General features: G+C 42.7%; 1 long non-coding RNA gene across 1 annotated transcript; it reads left to right on the plus strand.

The window, feature by feature from the left end:
- Positions 1 to 362: 362 nt before the first annotated feature.
- Positions 363 to 14206, plus strand: LOC115475642. Its single transcript, XR_003943076.1, has 3 exons — positions 363 to 492; positions 1457 to 1463; positions 14195 to 14206. It is a non-coding gene; the product is annotated as an uncharacterized LOC115475642 (long non-coding RNA).

The following is a 14206-nucleotide window of genomic DNA, read 5'->3' on the forward strand; positions in this document are numbered from 1 at the left end:
TAGAGTTGAAAAGCAATCTCTAAAATCCTTTTTATTACACTCTCTCAACTGTACCAAGTCTGCTACTCTAGCCTTAAGAGAACGGACACGTTCTCCGAGAGCTAGGAGCTCTTTGCATCAGGCACACACATATGACATCTCATTAACTGGGAGATAATCATACATGTGACACTCAATGCAAAAGACTGGATAGCACCCCTCTCACTGCTGGACTGCTGACTCCATCTTAGTATTTTTGAGTTTTTCAATAATTTAAAACTTGCTACAGTATTAAGGATATTAGCCTAATATAAAAATGTCTTTTAGTTTATATAGTATATTATATGATTTATTTAGTGTTTCCTTCTTAGATGGTAATGAAATGTATTTAAAACTCTGTAAGAGCACTCCTTGCTTGTTACCCTAATTACAATAACTGACTATAAATGAAGAATTGTCCTAGGGATGGGTAGAAAGACTAAACTAGATCCTGCAGTGCCTGCTAGTCTATCTGTTAATGCTGTGGTACAAAGTTCAAGTTTTAAAACTAAGGGGAAAGACTATGGAGATTAGTTGATAAAATTTGATTTTTTATATTTTTATTCTGCCTATCACTAACCTATAATTCCTCCTTTAAACCCCAATCTTTAAGTTCCCAAAGCACAAAGCAAAATAGTGTTCACTTACCAGAGAAATGTCCTCTTCTCTCAGAACTTCTCATCTGGGCATTTAGGGCATCTTTTTGTGACTTAGTTGTGATTGAAACAGGTCTAGACCAAAGTGTCTAATTTTAGCCCTGGACATTTTTGCTTTGTTCCATTATGGCAGAAAAATGTTCAAGTTTTGGGAACGCCCAAATCCCATCCCAACATGCCCTCTTGTGATTTGGACACCCTGCAGATGAACTGCAAAGAAAAATGTCTTAGAAATGTTCCAAACATAGCGATTTGGACGTTTTGGCAAAAAGAAGTCCATCTGCTGCTTTGTGGACATTTTTCTGTTTCGAAAATGAGCACCAAAAGGTCCCTGCAGATTATTGGTTTTACAGTTGCTATAGTATATTTTGACAAGAAGTGTGTAGTCAGTGTTTGGGGTAATTCTACAACAGTGTGCTTACATTTTGGAACCTAGAGGGTGTCTATGTGGCACCTGTTTTATGAAAGAAAGTAGGAATACTGGCCTATACACATCTATACTTTAGACACAAGTACTTACATAAGAACATAAGAGTAGCCAAACTGGGTCAGACCAATGGTCCATCTAGCCCAGTATCCTGTTTTCCAAACAGTGGCCAAGCTAGGTCACAAGTACCTGGCAGAAACCCAAATCGTGGCAACACTCCATACTACAAATCCCAAGGCAAGCAGTTGCTTCCCATGTCTGTCTCAATAGCAGACTATGGACTTTTCTTCCAGGAATTTGTCCAAACCTTTTTTAAACCTACATAAGTACATAAGTAATGCCACACTGGGAAAAGACCAAGGGTCCATCGAGCCCAGCATCCTATCTACGACAGCGGCCAATCCAGGCCAAGGGCACCTGGCAAGCTTCCCAAACGTACAAACATTCTATACATGTTATTCCCGGAATTGTGGATTTTTCCCAAGTCCATTTAGTAGCGGTTTATGGACTTGTCCTTTAGGAAACCGTCTAACCCCTTTTTAAACTCTGCCAAGCTAACCGCCTTCACCACGTTCTCCGGCAACGAATTCCAGAGTTTAATTACGCGTTGGGTGAAGAAACATTTTCTCTGATTTGTTTTAAATTTACTACACTGTAGTTTCATCGCATGCCCCCTAGTCCTAGTATTTTTGGAAAGCGTGAACAGACGTTTCACATCCACCTGTTCCACTCCACTCATTATTTTATATACCTCTATCATGTCCCCCCTCAGCCGTCTCTTCTCCAATCTGAAAAGCCCTAGCCTCCTTAGTCTTTCTTCATAGGGAAGTCGTCCCATCCCCGCTATTATTTTAGTCGCCCTTCGCTGCACCTTTTCCAATTCCAGTATATCTTTCTTGAGATGCGGCGACCGGAATTGAACACAATACTCAAGGTGCGGTCGCACCATGGAGCGATATAACGGCATTATAACATCCTCACACCTGTTTTCCATACCTTTCCTAATAATACCCAGCATTCTATTCGCTTTCCAAGCCGCAGCAGCACACTGAGCAGAAGGTTTCAGTGTATTATCGACGACGACACCCAGATCCCTTTCTTGGTCTGTAACTCCTAACGTGAAACCTTGCATGACGTAGCTATAATTCGGGTTCTTTTTTCCCACATGCATCACCTTGCACTTGCTCACATTAAACGTCATCTGCCATCTAGCCGCCCAGTCCCCCAGTCTCTTAAGGTCCTTCTGTAATTTTTCACAATCCTGTCGAGAGTTAACGACTTTGAATAACTTTGTGTCATCAGCAAATTTAATTACCTCACTAGTTACTCCAATCTCTAAATCATTTATAAATATATTAAAAAGCAGCTGTCCTAGCACAGACCCCTGAGGAACCCCACTAACTACCCTTCTCCATTGTGAATACTGCCCATTTAACCCCACTCTCTGTTTTCTATCCTTCAACCAGTTTTTAATCCACAATAGGACTTTTCCTCCTATCCCATGACCCTCCAATTTCCTCTGTAGCCTTTCATGAGGTACCTTGTCAAACGCCTTTTGAAAATCCAGATACACAATATCAACCGGCTCCCCTTTGTCCACGTTTGTTTACTCCTTCAAAGAATTGAAGTAAATTGGTCAGGCAAGATTTCCCCACACAAAAGCCATGCTGACTTGGTCTCAGTAATTCACGTCCTTGGATTTGCTCTGTAATTTTGTTTTTAATAATAGCCTCTACCATTTTCCCCGGCACCGACGTCAGACTCACCGGTCTATAATTTCCCGGATCTCCCCTGGAACCTTTTTAAAAAATGGGCGTTACATTGACTAACCTCCAATCTTCCGGTACCATGCTCGATTTTAAGGATAAATTGCATATCACTAGCAGTAGCTCCGCAAGCTCATTTTTCAGTTCCATCAGTACTCTAGGATGAATACCATCCGGTCCAGAATATTTGCTACTCTTCAATTTGCTGAACTGCCCCATTATGTCCTCCAGGTTTACCGTGAAGTCAGTAAGTTTCTCCGACTCGTCTGCTTGAAATATTATTTCCGACACCGGTATCCCACCCAAATCTTCTTGGTGAAGACCAAAGCAAAGAATTCATTCAATCTCTCCGCTACGTCTTTATCTTCCTTGATCACCCCTTTTACCCCTCGGTCATCCAGCGGCCCAACCGATTCGTTTGCCGGCTTCCTGCTTTTAATATACCAAAAAATTTTTTACTATGCTTTTTTGCCTCGAATGCTATCTTTTTTTTCGTAATCCCTCTTGGCCTTCTTTATCTGCGCCTTGCATTTGCTTTGAAACGCCTTATGCTTCTTCTTGTTATTTTCAGACGGTTCCTTCTTCCATTTTCTGAAGGCATTTCTTTTAGCCCTAATAGCTTCCTTCACCTCACTTTTCAACCAGGCCGGCTGTCTTTTGGAGTTCCGTCTTTCCTTTCTAATTTGTGGAATATGTTTGGCCTGGGCCTCCAGGATGGTATTTTTGAACAGCATCCATGCCTGTTGTACAGTTTTTACCCTCTCAGTTGTCCCCCTAAGTTTTTTTTCCACCGTTCTTCTCATTTTATCATAGTCTCCTTTTTTAAAGTTAAACGCTAACATATTTGACTTCCTGTGTATAGTTACTTGAAGGTTGATATCAAAACTGATCATATTATGATCACTGTTATCAAGCGGTCCCAGTACCATAACGCCCCTCACCAGATCATGCGCTCCACTAAGGACCAAGTCTAGAATTTTTCCTTCTCTCGTCAGCTCTTGCACCAGCTGCTCCATAAAGCTGTCCTTGATTTCAAGGAATTGTACCTCTCTAGCGTGTCCCGATGTTACATTTACCCAGTCTATATTTGGATAATTGAAGTCAGTGATACTGTTAATTTCCACAGGGATAGTAGAATAATATCAAAATATATAACCCACAAATTCCACTATTGTATACCTGGGTATTGGAGGTGTGTGATCGCTAGCATATATGAAATGTGGAGAAAAAAAGACTTCAGAAATCCTAGAGGATGCTCCTGTGTGGAAACCACCATATATCTGTGGAGCACCCCACTTCTTCAATCACTAGTCTTCACAAAAAAAACTCCACTCTTCTTATTCATATACTGCGTGCACAAACACCTAACACAATACTCAAAGGTGAAGGCAACTAATCCAAAACATTCGGTGAAAGAAAAACTACTTAACTTAAATATTCTTAGAACTGTCCAGTCTTCATCTATTTCCAAAAGCCCAACAGGAGACCCTGTTTCGCCCCAAATAGGCTGTTTCAAGGGCAAAAACTTTAATCCAGACAGCTGATTTCCATAATTCAAAGTCACCGCATTCAACTGCCTCCGGTTGGCGTCTTAAACGCGAATCTCACCATAAGTGAGATTCGCGTTTAAGACGCCAACCGGAGGCAGTTGAATGCGGTGACTTTGAATTATGGAAATCAGCTGTCTGGATTAAAGTTTTTGCCCTTGAAACAGCCTATTTGGGGCGAAACAGGGTCTCCTGTTGGGCTTTTGGAAATAGATGAAGACTGGACAGTTCTAAGAATATTTAAGTTAAGTAGTTTTTCTTTCACCGAATGTTTTGGATTAGTTGCCTTCACCTTTGAGTATTGTGTTAGGTGTTTGTGCACGCAGTATATGAATAAGAAGAGTGGAGTTTTTTTTGTGAAGACTAGTGATTGAAGAAGTGGGGTGCTCCACAGATATATGGTGGTTTCCACACAGGAGCATCCTCTAGGATTTCTGAAGTCTTTTTTTCTCCACATTTCATATATGCTAGCGATCACACACCTCCAATACCCAGGTATACAATAGTGGAATTTGTGGGTTATATATTTTGATAATTGAAGTCACCCATTATTATCACATTGCCCATTTTGTTTTCGTCTCTGATTTCTTTTATCATTTCTGCGTCTACCTGTTTATCCTGGCGAGGCGGACTGTGGTATACTCCTATCACCGTCCTTTTCCCTTTTATACATGGAATTTCAACCCACAATGATTCAAGGGTGTGATTTCTGTCCTGCTGAATTTGTAATCTATCTGAGTCAAGGCTCTCGTTAATATACAATGCTACCCCTCCACCAGTCTGGTCCACCCTATCACTACGATATACTTTGTACCCCAGTATGACAGTGTCCCACTGGTTATCCTCCTTCCACCAGGTCTCAGTAATGCCTATTATATCCAATTTTTCATTTAGTGCAATATATTCCAACTCTCCCATCTTATTTCTTATACTCCTAGCATTTACATATAGACATTTCAGAGTATGTTTGTTGTTCCTATTTGCATGATGCTTAGTACTGGACACTACTGATTTGCCATCTTTTGTCTGATCTTTAGTTGTATTTAAGGGCACCTGGCCTACCACGGTCTGTTGTGCAACCTAACTATCCATAAACCCTATCTTCCCTGTTTGTGAGGTATCTTTGCTACACTAACCGCTGTTACCACATCCTCTGGCAAAGAGTTCCAGAACTTAACTATTCATTGAATGAAAAAATATTTCCTCCTATTTGTTTTCAAAGTATTTCTATGTAACTTCCTCAATTGTCCCCTAGTCTTTGTATGAGTAAAAAAAAATCGATTTACTGCTACTCATTTAGCCTTTCCTCATACAAGAGGAGTTCCAACCCCTTTATCATTTTGGTCTTTCTTCTTGGAACCTTTTCTAATTCCACTATATTTTTTTGAGATATGGCGACCAGACGCAATAGTCAAGGTGTGGATGTACCATGGAGCGATACAAAGGCATTATAGTATTTTTAGTCTTATTCACCATCCATTTCCTAATAATTCCTAGCATCTTGTTTGCTTTTTTGGCCACTGCCTTATGCTTAGTTTAAGTATTCTCGTCTAAATATCGGAAATATTGCATGTAGTATAGAGTAAGTCCTGCCCAGACTCTGCCTTTATGTACACTTACCTGTTAAATAAGTGCTATTCTGTACATACATGCATAACTTCCATAGCAGCTGCTTTACAGGTAAGCATGCACATAGGCAGAGTCTGAGCAGGACTCACATGTATATGTGCATAACTTTACATGCATTTAAACATCTGGTTATACTAGTGTTCTATAAAGGAAAATAGGTTCAAAATGTTGAAGAAGAAAGTGATATGACCACATCACACCATTTCTGCAAAATCTCCACTGGCTAATTTAAATCTATGTCTGATGGTCAAGGTCCTTAAGGGAATTAGGCCAGAGTATTTGAAGAACAGGATCTATTTCTGCACACTTCCAAGATTGCTAAGGTCCTCCCAAGGAGTATCCCCAACTGCACCCTCTCCAAAGGAAATCACACACTGTGACACCCCCATCAACAAGCCACCTCAAAGTAGACCAGCCCCCACATTCTGGACTGCACTCCTAGAAAGGATTCATCTTACGCAAGACTAGCTCTACTTCAGGAAGCAGGTGAAAGCTTGGATCTTCTCCTAAGCTTTTGATGGACACAAGCAACTAACTCGATAGTCACACACACAAGGACTCACCAGATAACGCCACTGAAAATCAGTGCCTGGTCCCCGCTAGCAGCAATTATTTGTAAGCGCCTCAATTTGTGCTTCAAAAAAGGTGATATATCAAATTGATAAACTTAAGAAGCATACGTTAGCATGTCTCTTAAAAGTATTTCCATATGCTAAAGGAATGTACAGGCTTGCCAAGGAAACTGGCTGTTATAGCAGCAGGGCAGGGCTGTTTTTAAAGGAAATAGTGTTGAAGAGACCAGGTATTCACAGAGGTACTAAACCAACACCAACTGCAGTGACCTCAGAATGACCTAAACCTCCTCAGTTTACAAAAATGAAAAGAGTTCTGCAATCGGAGGCCAATTAAGGTTTTTTTCTTCTCAGAGACATGATGAAATTTCCTGAAACAAAAACTTTAACAAATTCTATAATATCCTTCTAAGTTTGGTGGAAAAATAAATGGTTGCCCTTTTATGTTCTCATTCCTGAGGTATAAACCTGGCCCACTTCTGTTTGTGCAGATGGACTGGAGGGAAACGCCCAAACTAGGAGCTTTTTGGCACAAGGTGATCAGGTCTGAAGCAATTCTTCAGACTGCTGTTTTTTTACTGAAGCAGGATTCAGTGAGATATCTAGGAAAGCAGACAGGGTGCAGGTTACATGACCTTCAGTGTCCCAAAATAAAGTGATATTAATAGGCACAATCAAGTTGAATGCAGATATAAGACAGATGAAATGCACTTTCAGACTATGGACAGGTTTACAGCCATAAAGCTATATACAGTAAGGCACAATAAGGTAGCATGTCTCATCCACTGGAAGCTGTAGACCTTACTTTATAAACTAGGGAGTAATATGAAACAGCTAATCTAACAAAAAAGTTGAGGATTAAAACTATTTGGTATACTCCTGCATTCAACTGCAGGGGACAGAAGGATCACAACTTTCTCAGTAGTAGCGCAAGGCAAGTTCATTCAGGTACAGTAGTTATTTTCCTGCCCCTGGAAGGCTTTCTATTTAAGTTTTGTACCTGAGGCAACAGAGGGTTAAGTGACTTGTCTACGATCGCAAGGATTTGAACCCTGGCTTTCCTGGTTCTCAGCTTGCTGCTCTAACTATTAGGTGTAGATAATACATATTCCAAACATGTTTTATAACTCAACAGTAAATTAAAAGCTAGCAGAGCTGATGGCTGGTGACCAAAAACATTAGTGGAGGAGGCTTTAAAAAATGATGTGCCCTGGGTGTCAGATAACACTAGCTATGCCACTGAGCTGCACACTGTGTTAATCCCTAGGACAGTGATGGCGAACCTATGGCACGCGTGCCAGAGAGGGCTCTGTTGGCACGCGTGCCAGAGAGGGCTCTGTTGGCACGCGCGCCGACCGTCGCCTCAGCTAGTTCCAGCCCTCCGTCATCCCTCCCACCCACCCGGCACCAGGCCTTCCTCCTTCCCACCCGGCACTAGCCCGCCCAGCCTCCATCCCTCCCTCTGAGCACGAAATTTTAGTCTTCCCTTGTCCGAGTTAAGGCGGCGTCAGCAGTAGCAGCGAAATGCGTGCTGCTGGCTCGCTGCGCCTCCTTCAGCCTTCTGTCTCTCAAGCTCTGGTCCCGCCCTCATTTCCTGTTAGGGCAGGACCAGAGCTTGAGAGACGGAAGGCTGAATGAGGCGCGCCGAGCCAGCAGCACGCTTTTCGCTGCTACTGCTGACGCCGCCTTAACTTGGACAAGGGAAGATTTTTAAATTTCATGCTCGGAGGGAGGGATGGAGGCCGGGCGGGCAGGAGGGAGGAATGCCTGGTGCCTGCTGCTGGGTGGGAGGGAGGCAGGCAGGCCGGCCTGGTGCTGGGTGGGAGGCAGGCCTGCCTGGTGCTGGGTGGATGGGAGGCCTGGTGCCTGCTGCTGGGTGGGAGGCCGGCCTGGTGCTGGGTGGGTGGGAGGCTGGCCTGGTGCCTGGTGGGAGTGCTGAGTGGCCTGGGTGGGTGGCAGGCCTGGTGCTGGGTGGGTGGCCTGGTGCTGGGAGGGAGGGTGGGCAGGGGGAAGAGGAGGGTGGCTGGACATGGGTGGATGGAGGGGAGGGCAGGGAGGAGAAAAACTGCACATGGATGGAGGGCAAGAAATGAAGAAGAAAGGAGGGAAGAAAATAAATAAATGGAAAGGAAGCCTGGAAATGGAGTTAAGAGAACAGGACCAATATGGATAGAAAAACAAAATCACCAGACAACAAAGGTAGAAAAAAATCATTTTATTTTTATTTTAGTGTTTGGAATATGTCCAATTTACATCTGGTGTCTTATTTTGCACTGGGTATACTGGAGCTGTAACAGCTTACAGAAATGATTTATAATGAAAAAAATCAGGTTATTTTTTTTCTCCTATACTAGTATAATATTTTCAATGATGTCTGTTTATATGCGCCATGGCTGGTGTAGGGGGTGTGGCCATCATAGGGGTGGAGTCATGTGGTGACCCCACCCATAATGAGTTAAATTGCCCTGTTGGCACTTTGCGATAAATAATTAGATTTTGGGTTGCTGTTTGGGCACTTGGTCTCTGAAAGGTTCGCCATCACTGCCCTAGAAAATACCTTTGGAGAATACAGCTTTCACTTGGAATTTGTTTTACTTTGTCTGCAGTATTGTTTTTTTTCTGTAAGGCACTGGCGTTCCGACTCTAGCTGACACCCGGGGCGGAACGCCAATGCGCCCCCCCCCCCCGGGTGCAGCGTGACCCCCCTCCCCGGCGAAATGACACCTCTTCCCCCCCCCTGGCAAAATGACACCCCCCTGGGTGCACGCCGCTGGGGGGGGTGCCGCGGCGCGCGCCTGTTGCCCTGTCTCCGAGTTCGCAATTCGCATGTGTTCACTGCTCCCTCTGAGTCTGCCCCGGAACAGGAAGTAACCTGTTCCGGGGCAGACTCAGAGGGAGCAGTGAACACATGTGAATTGCGAACTCGGACTGAGACAGGACAACAGGTGCGCGCCGTGGCCCCCCCCCCCCCAGCGGCGTGCACCCAGGGCGGACCGCCCCCACCCCCTTGGTACGCCACTGCTGTAAGGTCAAAGTGCATTATCAAAATTGATTTGCTATTGTTTGTGCCAGAAAGTTTACATTAGTAAAGCAAGAAAAGCTACATAAAATGAATTACAATATTTGGTTCTATGGTCCCAGAAGCCTTTCCTTACACTATGGACTTGAATCTCAGGTTTTCACTTTCAAAGCCATGAGGTCCTTTATACCCTCCCCCCTCCCCCAAATTACACTGGGAGTGATGTTAATACAGTACCCAAAGCTGTCTGCAAGCAGCAATGAGCAGAGATACACAGCTTTATATTTAAAGCAAACTGCACAGCAAAAGTTCAGTATCACTGACAAACAAGTATGCTATAGCAATTTTCCTACAATAGAAATATTTTAAAGATGTAAATCAGCCCTTCTCTGATGCTAATATCTATTAATGCTTTTCTTATTTGGTTGTGCTTTTTGGAACAGCATTGCCCCCTTATGGACAAAGCTGAAAGACAGAACAAGTTTTCCCCATATATGTTTTTCTGTATGGTCCAAGCACATGTACATTTTTTTTCAGGAGTGGGTGATCTATTCAGCACAACTCTCAGTACATGTGAATGTGAAATGTATTGCCTATGAGTTTCAAATACAACTAAATATATGTGTGCCGAAAAATATACATATGTAAATTGACTGCATAACAACATGCACACAGCTAGGGTCAAATTTTCAAGCCTTCAGACTTAACTGCTGTCCATTCCTGCATCTTTCATCATTCATCAGAATTTAATTACCTTAAAAACACAAATATAGACATCAAAAGTAAATCTTTGCTCCCCCTACATCCTGCTAGGTTGCATTAGAAAATTTAAATACACAAGAAGGACAGTCCTTAAAAACCACAGAGCAAGCATACTCAACCTGCTTCATCAATCAACACCTCAGGTAAGTGAATGGAAAAAATGTGCTTATGATATTTTTATTTGTGTTTTAAGATAATTGAGTTATGCATGCTTATAGAAACAGAAACATGATGGCAGATAAAGGTCAAATGGCCATTCAGTCTGTCCATCCACACCATCCACTCTCTCTTCTCCCCAAGAAATCCCACTTGCTTTTCCCAGGCTTTCTTGAATTCAAATACATGTGAATCTGATCTGTCCACATAGTGTACGAATAGATATGGATTACATTCTGGGAATAAAAAAGAATTAGTAATTATTATTAAACATTAGATTGTGGATCCTTAATACTTATAGTTCCAGATGCACTGTCTCAGGAACCGTGGAAATAAAGTACAACAAGATTAAATGTTTGAAATCTCCAATGTACTACCACAATGCTAGGATGGTCAGGAAAAATCTTTCAGCAATTGCTTCATTATGTGTACAAAACTCTTTGGTGCTCATTTTCAAAGCAGATAGACTTACAAAGTCTATCTGCTTTGAAAATTAGCCTCTTTGTAATCTAGGAGCTCTCTTTTTCTAGGAAAATCAGATGTATGATCACATAGCCCGTTTGAGTGCTTGTACAAACTGGTAGCATTTATTAGAAAGTAGAAAAACAAATGCTGGATTCATAACCACATAGAAGGTGCAATAGTCAAATCTTAAACGAAAAACAATTTAAGCTTGAACCTTGAATTAAAAATTAGTTCCATATGTTTACATTCACAGATAAGAAGTAACAGAGCCAAGATGACAAATAAGTTAAAGTTCTTTAACAACATCTGGAACACTAACCCTCCTGTTTACAAAGCTGCCGCATAGCATTGCCAACACGGGCTGTGTCAGCAGTACCGCACTGTCAGCTGTTAGTGTGGCTTTGTAAACAGGATCCTAAATACATCAGAATTTGACCTGTCAAACTTATTAACACTGCTTATTTTTTAAATCAAATTATTAGGAAGTTCTTACACAATTATGTATACTTTTCAATTAATAGACCTTTATCATAATCATGTAAGCTGACTATAGTGATAGTTATCACATATAGCTTTCTGACATTCAAAAATTTATAATCAGCTTGTTTTCTATAGCAACCTTTTTGAATGCTACAGGCTTAGCTGGTTTCCACAAACCAACCCCAAAACAGCAACAGATATAAAGAGGTACTTCTGTGGATGCTTCCACAATTTCTAAGCATTATCTATACTGTTGGAGTCAGGGGCAGACTGAGGGTGGTCTGGGCTCCCCACCCAGCTGCTGCCCAACACCCCCTACTGCTGGGTTGCTGCCCACCTACCACCAGAGTCAATGCCCCCACCGCCCCGGTCCTTCCTGAAAGGCCCTGGTGGTCTCTGCGGGGGAGGGGGGAAGCATGTTCTTTCCTGCCTGCTTTGCTGCTTTTATTCTCCCACATACTGGAGCCACTGTCTTTTCAAAATGGCAGCTGAGACTTCTCGCAGTCTCGACAATCTCGGACACCATTTTTAAAGTATGGTGGTGCTGGGCAGGGGGAATAGCGGCAGCACAATGGGCAAGAAAGAACATGTTCCCCCTCCCCCCGCAGAGGCCACTAGATCACCAGTGGCGTGCCTTTAAAGGTAGGACCAGGGAGGGCTGTAGTGTGCAGCGGGCATCTGGAAAGAGCCTCTGGGCCCTCGGGCACTGCCCAGTTGCCTGAATGGTCAGTCCGCCCCTGGTTAGAGTCCACAAAAAGGCCACATAGATCCGCAACAGAGCAGACACAAAAAGAGAGCAGATCCAAATCCAAATTTTAAAATGATGCCTTTATTTAAAAATACCCGACATTGTCCACGTTTTGCTCATGCATGGAGGTTACAGTACACCAAGGAGGAGTGCCTGGGATGCACACTCCCAATCTAAGGGCCGTTTACTAAGGTGTGCTAGCATTTTTAGCATGTGCTACAAAATTAGCACATGCTAACACTAAAGGCACCCATAGGAATATATGTACATAAGTAATGCCACACTGGGAAAAGACCAAGGGTCCATCGAGCCCAGCATCCTGTCCATGGCAGCGGCCAATCCAGGCCAAGGGCACCTGGCAAGCTTCCCAAATGTACAAACGTTCTATACATGTTATTCCCAGAATTGTGGATTTTTCCCAAGTCCATTTAGTAGTGGTTTATGGACTTGTCCTTTAGGAAACCGTCTAACCTCTTTTTAAACTCTGCTAAGCTAACCGCCTTCACCACATTCTCCGGCAACGAATTCCAGAGTTTACTTATGCGTTGGGCAAAGACAACTTTCACCGATTTGTTTTAAAATTACTGTAGTTTCATCGCATGCCCCCTAGTTCTAGTATTTTTGGAAAGCGTGAACAGACGCTTCACATCCACCTGTTCCACTCCACTCATTATTTTATATACCTCTATCATGTCTCCCCTCAGTCATCTCTTCTCCAAGCTGAAAAGCCCTAGCCTCCTTAGTCTTTCTTCATAGGGAAGTCGTCCCATCCCCGCTATCATTTTAGTTGCCCTTCGCTGCACCTTTTCCAATTCTACTATATCTTTCTTGAGATGCGGCGACCAGAATTGAACACAATACTCAAGGTGTGGTCGCACTATGGAGCGATACAACGGCATTATAACATCCTCACAAATGTTTTCCATACCTTTCTTAATAATACCCAACATTCTGTTCGCTTTCCTAGCCGCAGCAGCACACTGAGCAGAAGGTTTGTGTATTATCGACGATGACACCCAGATCCCGTTCTTGGTCCGTAACTCCTAACGTGGAACCTTGCATGACGTAGCTATAATTCGGGTTCTTTTTTCCCACATGCATCACCTTGCACTTGCTCACATTAAACGTCATCTGCCATTTAGATGCCCAGTCTCGTAAGGTCCTTCTGTAATTTTTCACAATCCTGTCGCGAGTTAATGACTTTGAATAACTTTGTGTCATCAGCAAATTTAATTACCTCGCTAGTTACTCCAATCTCTAAATCATTTATAAATATATTAAAAAGCAGCGGTCCTAGCACAGACCCCTGAGGAATCCCACTAACTACCCTTCTCCATTGTGAATACTGCCCATTGAACCCCACTCTCTGTTTCCTATCCTTCAACCAGTTTTTAATCCACAATAGGACATTTCCTCCTATCCCATGACCCTCCAATTTCCTCTGTAGCCTTTCATGAGGTACCTTGTCAAACGCCTTTTGAAAATCCAGATACACAATATCAACTGGCTCCCCTTTGTCCACATGTTTGTTTACTCCTTCAAAGAAGAATCATACACAAAAAAAATCTTTTCAGTTGATCACTCAATTTGAAGACTGGGTTCCAAAGGCCTGTTGGAAAAAATGTTTTTTTTTTTAGTAGAACTTTAAACTTTTGAAAGGACTCTTCTGTCCATGGAGGGGGGGGGGGGGGGGCAGCTGGTATCATACTTTTGGAGCTCAGATAAGAAAGCAGCATGTCTTGTGGATTCAAAGCAGGTTTTTTTGGGACTAAGTAGTACTAATCGATGGGCCTATAGATCTTAAGGTCCTCAATGGGGGATAGTAATGGACACCTAGACAGTAGTTTTTGTGGGTCAGGCATAGTAACTTAAATTCTAAACTGAACAGGAAGCCAGTGTAATCTAATGAACAAAGCAGTAATATGGTCAAATTTCTTGGCTGCATAAAGAAATCTGACTGC

The sequence above is a fragment of the Microcaecilia unicolor genome, chromosome 8 (assembly GCF_901765095.1).
Source record: "Microcaecilia unicolor chromosome 8, aMicUni1.1, whole genome shotgun sequence".
In the NCBI taxonomy this organism is placed as follows: domain Eukaryota; kingdom Metazoa; phylum Chordata; class Amphibia; order Gymnophiona; family Siphonopidae; genus Microcaecilia; species Microcaecilia unicolor.